This window comes from Mus musculus, chromosome 4 (assembly GCF_000001635.26).
Source record: "Mus musculus strain C57BL/6J chromosome 4, GRCm38.p6 C57BL/6J".
NCBI lineage: Eukaryota > Metazoa > Chordata > Mammalia > Rodentia > Muridae > Mus > Mus musculus.
The window spans coordinates 45,723,750-45,740,640 of NC_000070.6; the positions used below are offsets into that span (position 1 = coordinate 45,723,750).

At 48.5% G+C, this 16,891-nt stretch overlaps 1 long non-coding RNA gene across 2 annotated transcripts; it reads right to left on the bottom strand.

Moving 5' to 3' along the window:
- Positions 1 to 23: 23 nt before the first annotated feature.
- On the bottom strand, positions 24 to 16,552 carry Gm31563. Of its 2 annotated transcripts, XR_881227.1 has the most exons (4): positions 16,481 to 16,552; positions 7,466 to 7,712; positions 3,135 to 3,318; positions 24 to 1,645 (listed from the first exon to the last, which is right to left on the bottom strand). It is a non-coding gene; the product is annotated as a predicted gene, 31563 (long non-coding RNA). The 2 variants fall into 2 exon arrangements; XR_390534.2 differs by lacking the exon at positions 7,466 to 7,712 and having other exon boundaries at positions 16,481 to 16,544.
- Positions 16,553 to 16,891: the final 339 nt, after the last annotated feature.

Consider the following 16,891-nt stretch of genomic DNA (forward strand, 5'->3'; position numbering starts at 1 on the left):
ATCAGATAGATGTTGGGGGGGTGACCCTGGGGGAGGGAGGGAGGGAGGGAGGGAAGGAGGAGACAGCCACCTGCATGGAGCGGGTAAGGGGAGGCAGCAGACAATCAATAGATGCAGTGGATCTGCCTAGAGGTGGTCAGAGTCCTGGGCTTTTTCCAAGGCCCATGGCTGCTCAGCCTCGGGGAACCTACATCCTCTCCAGCCCCCAGGCCCACTTGAAATTTGTCTTCTCGGGAGAAGCGATTTCTCAAGCATTATTGGAAAATGGTAGACATTCCCAAATAGCTGTTCTAAATCACCCCTCAGCTGTGCCTCTTGAGGCGGCTCTCTCTCTCTCTGCTAGATGCAAATGTTGCTTCTCTGGGCCATTAGCCATTCCAGGAACCACCGATTCACAGCAAAAGCTGGAAATGAACTCATCTGTCTTTCAGGTTTGGCTCTGCCATTTCCATAGCTCGGCAGCCTGTTAGATGGAAATCCCAGACTTCTTAATCACCCCCTGGCCTGAGTGCAGGGGAGCAAGGCTCCCTCCTTGTGAGACAGCATAAGCTACACACACACAGAGAAGGCACACACAGAGATGTATACACCTGTACAACACACGCACAGAATAGGCTCGAATGCTCAAGCACTATATGTGAACATGGGTACAGATATGCAGTGTTCATATAGCCACAGCTACAATTTCTCATAAGTACAAAGCTATGCGTGCTCACATGCAAGATACAGAATTTTGGGAACTGGCAGGATTTATCACGTAAAGGCACTTCCTGCCAAGCCTGGTTAAACTCACTTGAGTTCAATCCTTGGAACCCACATGGTAGAAGGAAAGAACTGACTACTGCAAATTGTCTTCCACACATGCATGCCTGGCCTCTGTTGTTGTCTCTGGAGCTAAAGAAAGGCAAGGAGTCCTCCTCCATCTTTGGCCTTCAGAGGCTCAAGCCTTGGGGAAAAGACACAGGGAGTATGTTTCCCCATTGGGTGTCAGGTCCTGATGAATTACCCTTCCAGTTCTCAATGAAATGGGCAAGAAGACAGAGGACTGTGGTCCTGCAGGGAAGAGTCCTCCAAGCTGCTCACTGAACCCATAGGCTATCTATCCATCTGGATGTGAGAGGAGCGAGTCCTTGTGCAAGGAGTCTGGTGGCTCACATCCCTGTAGTTTTCAGTCCAAGTTGGCTCTGAACTCCGGGTGCAGAGAAGGTCTGGCACCTCCCAGGTGTATTTGATAGAAGTGACTAATGTCCACTGAAGGCAAGAAACTCAACAGGGAACAGGACCATGAGTGGCCGGTTACAGCTGGAGTGTACTGACTCCCAGACAGGTAGGCTGCCGACCTTTGGTAACCGCTGGCTGAGCCCACCTTCTGATGCTGGCCAGAGTTCCCTGCTCTCTCCTCAGCATTGTTACGGTGACTGCATTTCCTGTCCATCATTTGCCCTTGAGCAGAAGTCCCCAGTACTTTGTGCTCTGTCCTTTGCAAGAGAGCTGCAGAGCTGCGTAGAGAGAGGATGCCTGTGCTTCAAGGGTAAGACCAGATACTATTTTTAGAAGCATACTTTTGTGACCTGGAATCTGTGAGATCTGGAACCTTCCTGGGGCATTTGTTCAAGCTCCAGAAGATCATCCATCGCCAGCGATCCTAGTGGGTTAAACAAGACAGAAAAATCAACAGCACCTCCCAGGGGAAACACGAGAAACCAGAGCCGTGAGGAGTGCCGTCATTAAAACCAGAGAGCATGTGTCAAACATGTAACCCGGCCTTTTAGTTTCTGTCTGTGCTATGCAATTCCAGATGTTTTACCTCTTGAGAAAAAAAAATCTGCTTTTATACATGACAGAGTACCCAATTTGGGGGATGGGGGACCAAACTCCTGGTTCTCCTCTCAGAGCCAGCAATCGTGGGCAGCTGGCCAACCTCCGAGGCATTTTCTAAAAGCCAGGCCTAAGCAAGGTTCCCCATTGGACTTTGAAGTCCAGTGGATCTGGAGTCCATCTCATACACAGGAACAAGGTCATCAGGGTCACAGCCTTCTGTCCCGCTCCATCTCATACGCAGGAAGGCCTGAGAGTTTCAGATGTTCTCTGTCTTTCACCTCTTGAGCAAGATGGCCGAGGCCCAGGGAACCCAGGGGTAGCCGGTGCTGAATACCAAGCCATACACCCATAGAGCAGGCAAGGCTCAAGGCCAACAGAGAGACTTAAGAGGTGGGGAGCAGGGAGAGGTACATGCAGGTTTGTGCCCAGTGACCATGCCCTGGGAAGAAGGTACTCTCTGCCCACTGTCCCAGATTCCACACAGACTTTCAGAGCCTGTGTCAAGCAGGGAGAAGCTGGAGGGTGCAAGTGGAGCCTTGGCAGACTAGCCTTGACACTTGGCAATGTTCTTCTCAGTCCTCATCAGGATCACTACCAACTCCCTTTCTTAGTGACACCACTGGTCCTTTCTGTTGGGTGTATTAGTGATCACTTGCTGCTCCCACATCTGCTGGCTCCCAGGACTCTGCTCTCCAGGTACCCTCCATTTTCTCTGGATGTTCCCTCTCTGCGGCTCCTAGTTATCAGCCTACCCCTTGAAAGCCAGCATTCCCAAGACTCTCTGTCCATCCATCCATCCATCCATCCATCAATCCATTCATCCATCCACCCATTATTTGTGTATCATCCAGCTGTATCACCTGTCTATATGAATCACAACTATCTATCATCTATCTCTATGATCACATACTTCCTCTCTAATCCGTTGTGATGGTTTGTATATATCTGGCCCAGGAAGTAGCACTATTTGGAGGTGTGGCCTTGTTGGAGTAGGCATGTCACTGTGACCCTACTCTTAGCTGCCTGCCAGTCAGTATTCTGCTAGCAGCCTTTAGATGAAGATGTAGAACTCTCAGCTCCTCCTGGACCATGCCTGCCTAGATGCTTCCATGTTCCTGCCTTGATGATAATGGACTGAACCTCTGAACCTATAAGCTAGCTCCAATTAGATGTTTTCCTTTATAAGACTTGCCTTGATCATGGTGTCTCTTCACAGCAGTAAAACCCTAAGTCACCTGCTCTCTGCGACGTCTTGTCCAACCCCATGTCCTCTGTCACCTTGTGTTTTTAGTTGTGTAGAGCAACAGACTTACCCATCCATTTGCCTATGTAACTTTCCCACTTGCTCCTTGCGGTGATTTTTCTCACATGGTCAACCCAGGTGCAGACAGTGTCTGGCATTGACTTGGCACCACAAGCACGTCAGAGTGTAGGTTCTCTTGCTTTCCCCTGCGGTTGCATGAAAGCAGCTGCAGTGCCAGCCATCCTGTCTGCATTCTAGATGAGAAGAAATAAGAGAAAGGAGAGGGGGAAGAAACAACAGCTTAGTATTCTGCTTAAAGAGTCCAAGAAGTTTCACCCAGCAGCTTCTCCTAGTTTGCCTCATACCTCAGTAGACATGCCTGCCTACAGATATGGTGTAGTGTCCTGTCTGCATATAGTTTTAGTGGATCAGTCGTCATTATACCCTGGAAAGAGTAGGTCAACCAGAGATTACTTCTTAGACTTTCCTCTGACCCCTCTCCATCAGCTTTAAGCTCCTCTCATCTTCTAGTGTTTCCCCACCCACAGCTAGAGGGGGTCCACCCCCTCACCAGCACCTCCAGGATCTGCCTCTTGACGCCCCCAGATCAGACTAGTATATGGCTGGCATTTATAACTCTGAACTCTAAAGAATAACTGGTCTTTGGGAAGTGAAAGTTGGGGCTTTGCTGCCACATTGCTGGCGGATTTCAGAAAAGAGCAGCTCGCTCCAGGGGATGGGCGGCTGGTCCTGGAGTGAATACACACATTAGCTCTGGCGAGCCCAGATAATGAATAGAGAGGGGTTTCTCCGTCGCACTGATTTATATTGTTATGGTTTCTTCCACCAGCCAAGGCAGGCACATCCTTAAGCCTCCCACCTTCCCTATTTGCTACAGCAAGGAAATCACATTTTTCACGACTCCTGGGAATTACTGGATGGCAGTGGCTTTATTTGTTAAGGATTGAACTTGGCCATTTCTCCAATGGGGGCCAGTCCCTCTGTCACACACAGCTTCCCATCCAGCGAGACCTCGGGGAAAAAAATCAGAAGAGGGACTCAGTGTGACAGGGACAGTTTGGCAGGGCCTCAGGGACAGGGGGCTAATGTGGTCTCATGGCAGGGATGCCCCGATGCCACTCTCCTGGAGCAGAAGAGGTGAGGGTGAGACTTTGAAAAAGGAGTTGAAGAATTGTGTCTCATATAAAGCCTGGGTCAGCGGCTGTTCAGTAAATCATCAGAGGCTGGAAAGCTGGCCAGGCCTACCCAGTGCAGGAGCTCCAGGCCTGCTGGCTGGGGGCTGCAGCGAGGATTTACAGGGGTTCCCGAACCCATGACCTTGGCTATAAATTTTTCAGTGCATATATGCATTTCCCTGGGGCTGCGGTTCAGAGCATTTATCAATTTTCAAAGGCTGAGAAGTGCTGGTCTAGTTCAATGCTCTCCCCACAGGGAGGGGAGCAGCCATACTCCCCAGTGAGGAGTCAGGACTGGGATTTGGAGACTCAAGTCCAACTGTGGCCTGGTTGAAACCTGGCTGTGTGACCTTAGGCTGGTCCCCTCACCTTGCTTGAATATCCTCTCTCTCTCTCCCTCCCCTCCCTCTCCCCCTCTCCCTTTCTCCCTCCCCCTCTCCCCCCCCCCCACACACACTCACACAAACACACACCCTTAAGGAGTTGCCTGGGATAGGGCTGAGATCAACAACATCAGCTTACTTACAGAAGATAAGGAAGCGGTACTCAGTCATTGAATCAATGAATAACTTTGAAAATCTATCTTTTTCAACTATGCTTTACCTATATATTTATTTAGAGAGAGCTTTACATAGCCCAGGCTGGCTTCCAACTTGATCTGTTAGCAGGGAATAACCTTGAACTTTTTTTTTTTTAATCTTCCTGCCTCCACCTCCAGAATGCTGGGAGTGTGCACTACAGTGTGCGCCACCACATAGGTTTCTGCAGTGCTGGGCTCAAACCCAGGGCTTTGTATGTGCTATGCAAGTACTCTACAACTGAGCTACGTCCCCAGCCCACTGCAAACTGTCTTTTATCCCTTCAGCAAATCTGTCTTGAGTATGTCACTTAAGACACTGGCTGGACAAAGAGGCACAATTCCTCCCTCTCCCCTGGCTGGGAGCTCAGGAGGAGAATGGACCATTGTTGCCATGACAACACCTTGTCCCATCACTGCTGTGACTATGGTGGCCTTGCAGTGACTGTCCTAACAAGGTCAGCACAGGACTCTAAGCTGAGTCCTGTGACTTAGTGACCTTGGTGAGGTCACCAGGCTTTGCAGAGGAGGCAGCAACTAAGCTGAGGCCTAAAGAAGGAGCAGCAGCTGGCCGGGAAAGAGCTCGGATGTGGCCTGGGGGGAGTGGAAATTCCAAACATCTCGGAATCAACCATGCACCAAAACCAATGGGAGAACTCCTCTGGACCCAGGCTAATGCCCTGAAACAGTCCACAGTCTCCTCATAATTTCTTACGCCCTTTATAGGTCAGATAACACATCGTAACCTCTGTCTCTGTGACCATCTGAGGGTTGTCCATTGAGTCCCCTGAGCATCAGTGGAATTTTCCATTACGGTTACACATGTTTACAGGAACAGACATTGGAGTAAGAAGCAATTTAGGTGGCAAAACATTTCCTTAGCAACATGTTCCACTATACGCCTTTTGGCTAGAGAGCTGTGGTAATCACGCTTTAGGGATGTTTCTTGTAAGGTTTGTCTAAGATAAGGGACTTGAACAAGCAGTAAGGACCAGCCACTCTTTAACTCATTCTGCTTTCCCACAATCCTTTAGTTTCTAGGTAGAGAGTTTCGTCAGGCTCTCCTAACATGAAGTCGTAATTTGATCTTATTAGGTGCATATGTAAGAGTGTAATGACATACTTGCATCATCTCTCTTTCATATACAAATGTCCAGGGACTAAAGAAAGCCAGGAGGTAACACCAACCGGCCTTGCTGTGTTGGTTGGCAGAGAAGCCGCAACCATATCTGTTTCCTCCACCTCCTGTGTCTGTTGAGATTCTGTGCACCTTCACTTAGAGTCAGTGAGCCGGAGACTTATGCAGGAGAGACTGGGGTGAGAGCCCAGCTAGGCAGTGCTGCAAGCTCCTGCTAACAGAGGTGCATGATCGCTGTGTGGCCTTCAGAGCTGTCCCAGGCTGGTGGAGTCCCAGGGTCACTGCTCCATTAGGGACTGTCTGAGTGATCACCTCAGTGGTGATTAATGCTGCTTCCCTCAGCCAGCCCCAGGTCTGCAGCCAAGAGCTGCTGTCATCTCTTTATTCTTCTGCCCTGCCATTATTGAAAATCAATAAACTGTCCCAGCCCAATGAAGTTCAGCGACTGGGGTGGAGTCCATAAATCAAATAAAAACTAAATTATATTTAAATAGGAATGAGGACTAAGAGGCTATGTTGGAGTGCAGCTGGGGTGCCCAATGGATAAAGAAAACAAACACACTGAGCCAGAAAGGTAAACGGCTGGCAAGCCTCTGGGGACATTGTGCCCCACTCTATATTATCCAGCTCTGAAGGGTGAGTCCAGCCCAGCTGGGACTCCCTCTGTGGTCACACAGTGGGGGATCCGCTGCTCAAACACAGGCCTTGAACTTCTCCAGGACCCACTGCGCTTCTCCCAACTGACTCCAGATCAACCCCAAGCAACAATGCATTGACAAGAATTTGAGAGGAAACGCAGGAGAGAGGGTCCACACAGTCAGGCCTATTGCTCTTTCCTTTATTATTCCTGCCTCTGGGTTCCTCTTTAAGACGCTAAATGGCGTCTGCTGTCAATCTCTGCCACCAGAAAGGGATCTGGAGCTTGTACAGGGCCGGGACACCAAGAAATAGCTAATATTCTGGCTGGAGGAGGATCTTCAGAAAGGTTTTGTCTTACTGGTGGGCCTGGCATAACTCTAACTAAGGTGTCTGGAGGCCTGGAAAGGATCTGACCCATTTGTGCTCCCAAACAAAACACAGTGCTACTTAAAGGAACACAAAATCCAGCAGTGATGCATAGAAAACGTGCAGCGCCTGCCTACAAGGGGAAAATTTACCCAGTGGTCTAAGAAGTAGGAAAATATGGGCAGTAACTCGATACAGATGGTGATGAAATCAACAGATGAGATCATTAGAGCAGCGACCCACAGGTTCAATGAGACCCCAACGCAGGGAGACTTAAGATCCCCGGGGACACAGGAAATGGGATCTATCTGTGCGAGTAACTTGCTCAGTGAGAAAGGCATAGATTACTGATGCTGGCCACAGCACGAGCAGATTTTAAAACCATTATGCTGATTGCACGTAGACAAAATTCTGGGGAAAAAAGCAAAACTATGGTAATAAGAAGCAGATCCCTTGCTGTAGAATGGGTTGGGGAAGGAACTGACCTGTAGAGGGTGCAAAGGAGCTGTTGGTAGGGGTCAGTGGGAGCGCTCTTGTAACTGTGCGTATAGATTTGTCAGAACTCATTGTTAGAGGGATGGAGAGATGGTGACGTCGTGGTAGTTAAGAGTTGCAGCCGCTCTTCCAGAGATTGCAATTCAGTCCTCAGCATCACATAACAGCCTGGAATTCCAGCTCCAGCAGGATCTGATAACCTTCTCCTAGCCTCCAAGGGCACCTGCACTCCTGTGCCTGTACCCCATAAACACACACACACAAAACACACATAGTCATGTACACATAAAGAAAAATGAATCTTAACAACAACAACAATAAAACCTCATTGTGGAGGAGGATACGGCGTGGCTATAAGAAGATGATGTGAGAGATCTGTGGGCATGAAGTCATCAGTATCTGGACTGTGGTGATTGACATACCAACCTAAAAATGATGTCATGGGTAGAACCAAACACACTCATACAGATGAGCACAAGCACACTTGGAGAGAGAGAGAGAGAGAGAGAGAGAGAGAGAGGGGGGGGGGGAGGGGGAGGGGGAGGGGAGGGAAGGGGGAGGGGGAGAGGGAGAGCTATATAGGATGGGGAGGGGGGAGTCTGTTGATGCCAAGACCCAGGTTGTAAGTTTGTATCTCAGTGTTGCTGAGGAAACTGGGCAAAAGATCCATGCGGTTCTGTAATGTATCTTCCAACTGCATGCAAATCTTAAATAATTCCTAATTTTTGAAAAGGTCCATACAATCCGTCAAAGATGTTTCTTCTCATAACCTGCTCTGTCTTGTCACATCAGCTTCCACGGAGCAGCACTGTACTGACATGGCATACTAAGGAGATGTAGGAGTTTCACCGGCTTTTTTCTTCCTTTTTTAAACCCACAGGAGAAATTGAAGGCTTTTCTGTTATCCAAGGATGATTGGAAAAGTTATGGGACACACCTGAGATTTCACCCAAGGGTTGAGGGGTAATGAACTACAAAGAACCAATTTGAAGAGACATTGGCAGGAAAAAAAAATTAATGTATTTTCTACTTGTATCCTATTTAACTGGAATTGTTCAAAGAAATAGCTATGGCTTATTACATTATGATAACAGAAGATGGTCTGTATTATTCTTATAGTTCCCAGTTAGCTTCAACTTGACACAGCCCAGAGTGATTGAGAGAGTCTCCTTTGGGGGACTGCCTCTGTCTCACTGGCCTGGGGGGCATGTCTAGGAAGCATTTTCTTGATTGCTAATTGAAGTAGGAAGACCCAGCCCACCACGGGTGGTGCCACTCCTGGCAGATGGTGCTGGGTTATATAAGAAATCCGGCTGAGCATGGCTCAGAAGAAAAAGCTGGTGAGTAATATTCTTCTATAATGACTGCTCCTGGCTTAATTTCTGCCCTGAATTTCCTCATGGATGGAATTATTAATTTTTTATCATAAATGTATTGGACATTAAGCCCAATAAGCCCCTTCCCCCCTTTCCAAGTTACTTTTGGCCGTGGTGTTTATCACAGCAACAGAAAGCAAAGTAGAGCAAAATTGGAATCAGGAGTGGGGTCTCCTCGGTGAGAGTCTCTGTGCTTTCAATGGTGATCTCTCTTTGGGGACTCCATCTCTGAACATGGTGCCAAACTGTCAGCCGCTCTCTATGACCAACTCTTTCATGCCTTCGAAACCAGTGCCATGTATGAGAGTCTTACATATTATTGGCTAAATTCTGTTGCCAGATGTGGTCTCCTGGACCACAGCTTCTTTGTGATCGTTCTGAAGAAAGAGTTCCCAGAAGATTTCACCTCAGTGATGTTGATCTTACTAACCACAACTCATTCTTCAGCATGGTTGGCCAATAACTACAGATTCTCAATACAAAAATATGGCTCAGATAGTCCTGAGAGAGTCTTTGCCTCTCTCTTGAACATCGCCAGGTTTCCATTATCCGTGGGTCTCTTCGCATTCTTAACTTCCAAGTTCCCATGGAACAGTTCATGAGGCTCTGAGTCCTCAGCTCACTGTTCCAGATGTGTCCACAATTCCCCCGAACAACACGGTCATATCTGTCACAGCAACAGCACACCTTGATTGGAATTGTTCTCTTTCCTTCATGGTCCTACACTCCCCAAATAATGGACACTCATTCTTCTGTGGATGTCCAGTATCTAGGTCCTATTTCTGTCTCTGGCAATGAGTGGGGCCCCAATATAGACAGTCCTCCTGCACATACATATTTAACTACCCTTGGATTTAAAAAAAAAAGATTTTCATCTCTAAGGAACATATTTAAACTTTTAAAGTCTTATTAGTATTCCCTAAACAATACAGTACAACCAGCGAGTTCAAGGCCAGCTTGGGGGTTATATAATGAGACTGTCTCAAACAAACAAACAAAAATAATACAGTACAAGTGGTGCACACATAGCTTTTCTATTGAATAGAAGCAAACTAGAGATGACTTAGGGTGAATGGGAGGAAGTATGTGAGTTGTTGTGCCTGCTTTCCCAGACTCCTTTGCTGTTAGCATCTAGGCTAAGGCCTGATGGCAATGGGGCATTGTACCTGGCATATTGAGGCACAACGCTGGTGGCTGTAGGAACTTCCCGGGGGCTCATTTGGGGCTCTGAAATCCTGGCTGCTATCTGGCCATCATTTTCCTTGCCTGCCCTCCAGCTCTTATTGAGAGTCTTTCTGATGCTGTCAGTGGAGGGAGACAGACAATAAACATGATAAAGAAATTACACAGCACATCCACAAGATAAAGTGAACGAAGGATGAGTAAGGAAAAGGGGGTGTTGGGAGTGGGGTACAGGGGGCTGGGTCCAACAGATGTGAGGCTGAGCAATGACCTGGAGGAGGTGACTGAGCCCACAGGGAAAAGTGGCCCTGAGGTAAGAGCACATGGAAGCCAGCAGGAACAGCAGTGTGGTCAAACAGAGGGGAGGAGACATTGGACAGTCCCCAAGCAGCTGGGTAGGGCAGGCTTGGCAAAGATCACGGGGACCTTGAATGATTTTGGACCAAGCAACAAGCCTTAGATAGTTATGTGATACAGTCTGGATAATAAATGTTCCCCAAAGACTCGCAGATTCAAAACACGTTCCTCAGTGCAACGGTGTTGAGCCTGGAGAAGCCATTGGATCACGAAAGCTGTGACCTCATCGATAGATTGATTGACATGGACTGTGAAGAGGTGAGGCCTACTTAAAGAAAGTAGGTTGCTGGAGACAAGGCATTGATGGGCGGGGCGGTCTGTGTCTCTTTGGTCTCCCTGTTTCGTAGTGGTCATCAGGTGAGCAGCTGCCCCCTGTCCTGCTCTTCAGACATTACAACTACTGGTGCCTGGAGCAAACTCTCGGACACTGGAAGCAATGACACCAAGTCTTTCTTCCTTTGTTTGTTTCAGGTGGTTTTCATTTTTTGCTGTTTGTTTGTTTGTTTGTTTGTTTGTTTTGTTTTTGTTTTCTTTGTTTTCTATTGTGGCAGGAATCTGACTCTGCTTTCTTTTATGTCTCAAGAAGGTCACTCTGTGCAACCCTGGGCAACATGCTACACAAGCCAACTGGTATAAGAGCAAGGACATATCTGTGCCAAGCAGAGAATGCGGTGGCTTGAACGTGGTGCTACCAGTGATGAGCTCAGGTCTGGAGACCTGCTGAAAGCAGAGCCTTTTCGATTTGGAGCCAGGAGCCCCAGCTGGCACTGAAGGTTTTGGGCAGAATCACCAGAAGACAGAATTATCGTTTCCTGAGGGAAAATAGTCTGGAGCATGGTCTGTGAGCCTCTGAAGGTCATTGTTTTATTTTGGGTTTTGTTTTTGAGTCAGGATCTCACAATGTAGTCGCAGTTGGCCTGGAATTCACTATGTAGACCAGGGTGGCTTCAAACCAGGAACGCGACTGCTTCTTGCTCTGGAATTAAAGCCACCATGCCCAGTGTGTCTGAGGTTTCTCTTGTTTTTATGTTTGAAGGTTTTGTTTGGTTTAGATTCCAGGACAGCCAGGACTACACAGAGAAACCTGGTCTCATAAAAACAAAAACGAAACAAATAGACACAGGTAGTCACTATGCTTGAACTCAGTATATGGTCTTAAGCTCAGGACCCTTCTGTTTGCCTCCTGAGTAGTGTCCTATTGTGCTTGGCAAAATGAAGCGGAAAGTTCTAGTTTCTTTGGAAAATTAGTTATGTCAAATGTTGTTTTGCTAGGGCACATAGGTGAAAGGATGTTTGGATATAGCAAACACGTGAAAGGTCACCTGATGGAGTATAAATATGACCCCACAGACAGTGGGAGATGAGCACTGAGCTTTGCTTTGGTTTGCTCTGTCTCGTTATTCTTCGCTAAAGACACACATGTATTGGCTTGCTTTACATAGTGTTGCTGAGCTCAACTTATGATAACTTCAACATTGAGAGAAACTTGCCCAAGAACTGCTTGTGAGGTTCCTGCAGGCAACTTAATGCCTCTGAGGCCTTGCCTTCTGCCAGTTGGAGAGCCTCATGGTTTCTTCAGGATTAAACTACAGCTGCCTGGTGTCTGCTTGCAGAAAGTACTGGACTGTGGCTGCTGGTTCGTGCCTGTTGTCTGCCTGCCTAGAGACTTGGCCTGTAGCTGCCGAATCGTATTTGGTGTTTGCTATGGAGCTGAACTGCTGCCAAAAAGATCAAGCTTGTCCCCAATTAGATAAGCAAAGGCATTCTAGACAGAGGTCATATTGCAGGCAAAGACACACTTCCTCCTCAGGGAAGAAAGTGGCCTGAGGTGACAGGAGCAGGAGATGCATAGTAGGTACTTTACTCTGTTGTATGTAGATCTTTGAAAAATAAATCACACGTTAATGCCTTCTCTTTCCCAGGCCATGCGATCAATATGCTTGTTTGACAGAAGAGGAAACTGAGGCTCTAGGGTCACTTGCTAGAATTCAGCAGAGCAGAGATTTGAACTCCAAAGCTCTCTGTGCCCTCAACCCCTCAGAGGCTCTGAAGCTGATGGCTGAGCACCTTTGCCACCTGTGCATGAGGCTGATGACAAATGAGCCACTCCTCGGGTCACCCGTGCTGTGGGAGGCGGGCACAGACACAACAGGATGCGGAACTAATCCATCACTGCTTGAGCCAAGATGGTTTTATTTAGAGCCCCTCCTGGTGCCCCCCTGGGGCGACCAGGGAAAAAGGCACCTTCTGATGCTAACAGAGCTGTGTACCCCTGTGCCAGCCTGCCTGAGCCCAACAAGAAGGCAAGATTATAGCTTCATTCTCACTTGGGGGCAACTGGTTATGTCTGGAAACATTTGAACATCCCATAATGCTCATTTCTTTTGCAAATGAGCCAGATAACACGGAACACTTCAAAGTGAAATTCCGCTGGGCTTTCCATCTGGCAGGCCTCTGGGGGAATGAGCCTCGCTGCCTTTGTTAATCAGGCCCTAGGAGTTGGGATTTTATGCTGAAATACAAATAACTATGCATTTTGGGGGGAACAAAGCCAAGATGTGATCTCAACTGCATTTGGACTGAAATTCCTCGCTGTCTGCTAGCTCTTTGCACTTTCCACTCAGAGTGGTTCCTTGGTCCAGACAGCTATGATCTTTTGTCCCTGGATCCGGAGAAGGTGGCCATGGCTGGGGACCGTCTGATCACTCTTGATTGCCATGTGCACGCTTGGAGACAACTTCAGTCTGTGTAAGTCTGCCGCTGTGTACACCCAAAGCCTCTTACAACCTGAGGACACAGTTCCCTAGAGTCCTCCACACCATCTTTCATGGACCCTGCTCCTGGTGGAAAGGGTAGTGGCTAAGATCACATTGCCTGGACCCCACAGTAGTGCAGAGTAGATACATTAATAGGGTACACTTGTGTGTACCTTGGAAATTAGCAGTGAAAAGTTCCATAGTCCTTTGTGGTCAAGCATGCCTGTAACCCCACCACTAGGGAGACTAGGGGATGGGGAGCTGAGACAGGAGGATTGCCTAGACTACATAGTGTGAAGTCAGCCGTGGGCAAGACTACAGATGAAGACCTTATCACAAATAAACAAAACATAACAGAGACACCCCACCTTTCCTTCTGTTCCTCCCAGAAAGCTGGGTCACAGAAGCAAAGGGTGTCCCAAACACTCTGTCTCCAGAGCCTTTTGCTACGAGTAGCAACAGTGATGTTTCCACCCTTGTACTCAAGCAGCCTCAAAGATGTTCTCTGAGCACCGACAACCATGTGGTTGAGTTCTGCTGTCCTGGGGGCCATTCCTTATGGCAGGCCGGGAGTCCAGGCCTCTAACCTTTGCAATGACTGGATTAACTCTAGAGCGTGAAAACTTACTTCCCAAATAGAGTACTCAGAGGTTGGATGTTCAGCCGCCTGCTACCTAGAGTTTAGGAGCAAGACAGTGGCCAGGATGTCTACGGGATAAGAAGAGCAGAGACACTGTCACATGACTGACACCTGGTGTGGCTGGGGAGGAAGCCACTATTCCTACATCTCCTGAAGACCCCCAGCCCTGTCTTCTCATATCTTCCCCAATGGAGGTCTGGTCTCCACAGGCTCATTGCTACTGCTTGGCTCATTGGTGGGGCCAGCCAGCGCTGGTAGCACCCGTGCAAAGGGGAGGCTAGCCTCAACCCACACTACACGTTTGCCCTAGTCTCACCATGGGCATGCATTCCATCAGGACTGCCACCCGGTACATCTCTTTCCCCTCAGATTTGCTTTCTGCCCTATCAAAACCATGCAAGTTATTGGGAGATTCAAACCTTGAATGGATGGGGAGCCAAAAGCTGGTCTTCTGGTACCATCTTGGGAAACAAGTGAGACTACAGGACATGGGTTTGAAGCCAGACAGTCTTGAGTTTGATCCTGCCATGGGTGCTTGAAATATAAAATGTACCCCTTTCTGGGCCTTAGTAGCCTAATCTATCAGGACTCTGCCAACACCCAGGTAAGAAAACTGTTGTAAATGAGAAAGACGGTCAAAGCTTGAGGTGGGAGGCTCATAGCACCAGGATGAGAGGAGATAGTTACACTGGCCCCTTGGCATACAGAAGGCACTTGACAAGGAGGGACGGAGGCTCTCAGACCAAGAGAAAACTACCAGGAACCCAGACACCTGCCATCCAAGCTAGGCTTGTCCCTTTGCAGGGCCCTGTATGCTTTCAGTATTTGCTAAATAGCAAACTATGAAAATCATATCAAATGTGCAGCCGAGGTTGCAGTGGTGGCTCACATCTATAATCCCAGCACTCAGGGGGTTGAGCCAGGAGGATCGCCCAGAGTTCAAGGCCAATAGTTACATAATAAGACCCTGTCTCAAGGGAAGAAAGATTCAACAAAAAGTATGTCTGATGCCAGTCATGTGGCATCCTGTCTACACACAGCAAGCAAGCGTCTTCTCGCTGCATGTCTTGACCCATTGAATCTCCTTACTGTGAGTCCTCCTAACAGACCTGGCTTTTAGGCCTGGAAGATGGCATTGATTGTCCCTCCTCGGGAGCTCCAAGCTGCTTGCGGCACTTGTGTGCCTTGAGGCTTGAAGAACAAACCTCAGGAGGCTCACGATGGGGCAGAGAGAGACCCAGGCCGGGCCAGAACAGCTGATGGAAATGAGGTAGCTGGATTCGGGGAACCAGGGGAGATTGTTTCAATGATTGAGACCCAAACCATGGCTCCTGTCGTGAGCTGTATTCAAATGGGCCGTCACCTCCATTCTTCCTTCGCCCAGCTGTGAGACTCTGGCAAATCAGAGCTCAAGCTGCACAGTCCCATCTGCCGCTCAACAGGCTGCCACACACAAATAGCCTGTCTCTGAGGCATGCAGCAGTGAACGCTCACCCAAGACCTCAGAGTCCCGGTGACATTTACCCAGAGCCTGTCACCACACTGACCTGCTGATGGTTTCCCACAGCAGGGCCTTCACTTCCCTGTCCCTCCGTTTGTCACAGCCACGGAGAACACTCTGTCTAGTTTGCTTCACGAAAACGGAATGCTCAGGACAGACAGAGTATAGTGGAGCAAAAATCTCTATGAAAAGCCCGAGGGTGTGTCTGGGTCGCCGACAACGCTAAAGTGATCACCATCCATGGCCTTTCTAAGCTTGCATCTATAACCTGGGCTCTGGCAGCCATCAGAGGAGCATTTGCATATTCATGTAGAAACCGCCTCTGCTCCCCCAGCTAGCTGCAGCATGAATTCAGGGCTTCTGGCTCTCTTCATATTCCCAGGGCTTCAGAGACTCTGTTAAACTACATTATAATTAGGACTAAGAAAGCCTGCAGGTGCGTTTTAATATAACCCACAAAAGCAGCCGTGTGTGTGTGTGTGTGTGTGTGTGTGTGTGTGTGTGTGTGTGTGTCTTGAGTCCCTAGTGTTAAGATAGACTCCTCTCCTGGCTCCCTGGCTCCCACTGGCCTCACCTCCAGCAGCCGCTCCATGGGAGGACCATGAGGACAGGTGTAAGGTCAAAAGTGAGCTGCAAATTTGCAGGCACAAAGGACAAACTGTAGAGGGGTGATCCAGGCCCCCAGCAGTTGGAGGACTTGGGAGAAAGAGTGAGTAGTGTTCCCTGTCACCTGGCCACTGGAACTTTCTTGGCCCTGATGTGGTATCACATGTTCACATGGTCGACCCAGAGGCTGTTCATAGATTTGGGCTTGGGAAGTGAGCCAGGACTCATCTGGTTCCAGTGCTCATTTCAGACACTGGAGCTACAAAGGATCCAAATGTCAGTAGCCAAAGACTAGCACAGGGTCAGTGAAAGATAAATAACACGGTGGCCATCTGCCCAGCCTGTCATTTTCCACTGCACCCAAGCCCAACTCTTAATGAATGAGCAAAGGCCCAGAGAGGTAGTGGCCACATCTCCCAGTAGCGTCAAGAGTCTGAGGGGCACCAAGGAAAAAAGTAAGGGCAGTTTCAACAGTCTTTGCCTCCCAGCCTCCCAGCCTCCCAGCCTCCCAGCCTCCCTGTCTCCCAACCTCCCCAGTCTCCCAACTTTGCAGCCTCCCTGCCTCCCAGTCTCCCCAGGCTTCCTACCTCCCAATCTCTCAGTCTTCTTGTCTCCACAGCCTCCCTTTCTCCCAGCCTCCCAGCCTTCTTCCCTCTCCCTCTCATTCTTTCTTTCTCCTCCTCCATCTCTATCTTTAAAAAAAAAAAATCCAATATATTTCAAAAGCACTCATGCTCAGGAATTACCGAAGACATCTGGGCCTTTTAAAAAGTTATTACAAATGTCAAGAAACAAGATGTACTTTAAAAGTGAGTAAAACTGAGATTCCAGTTTGTTAAGATCACTCATTCTGCAGCCCTTGGGACCATCTCTGGAGTATGACGGTTTACGCCAAGGTAAGTTTCCAATACTCTGCGTCTATCATTTCCATATGGCCCCTCATGATCACACTCACTTGTCATTTCCCACTGCACATCAGGACTTTATGTCTTTAAAGT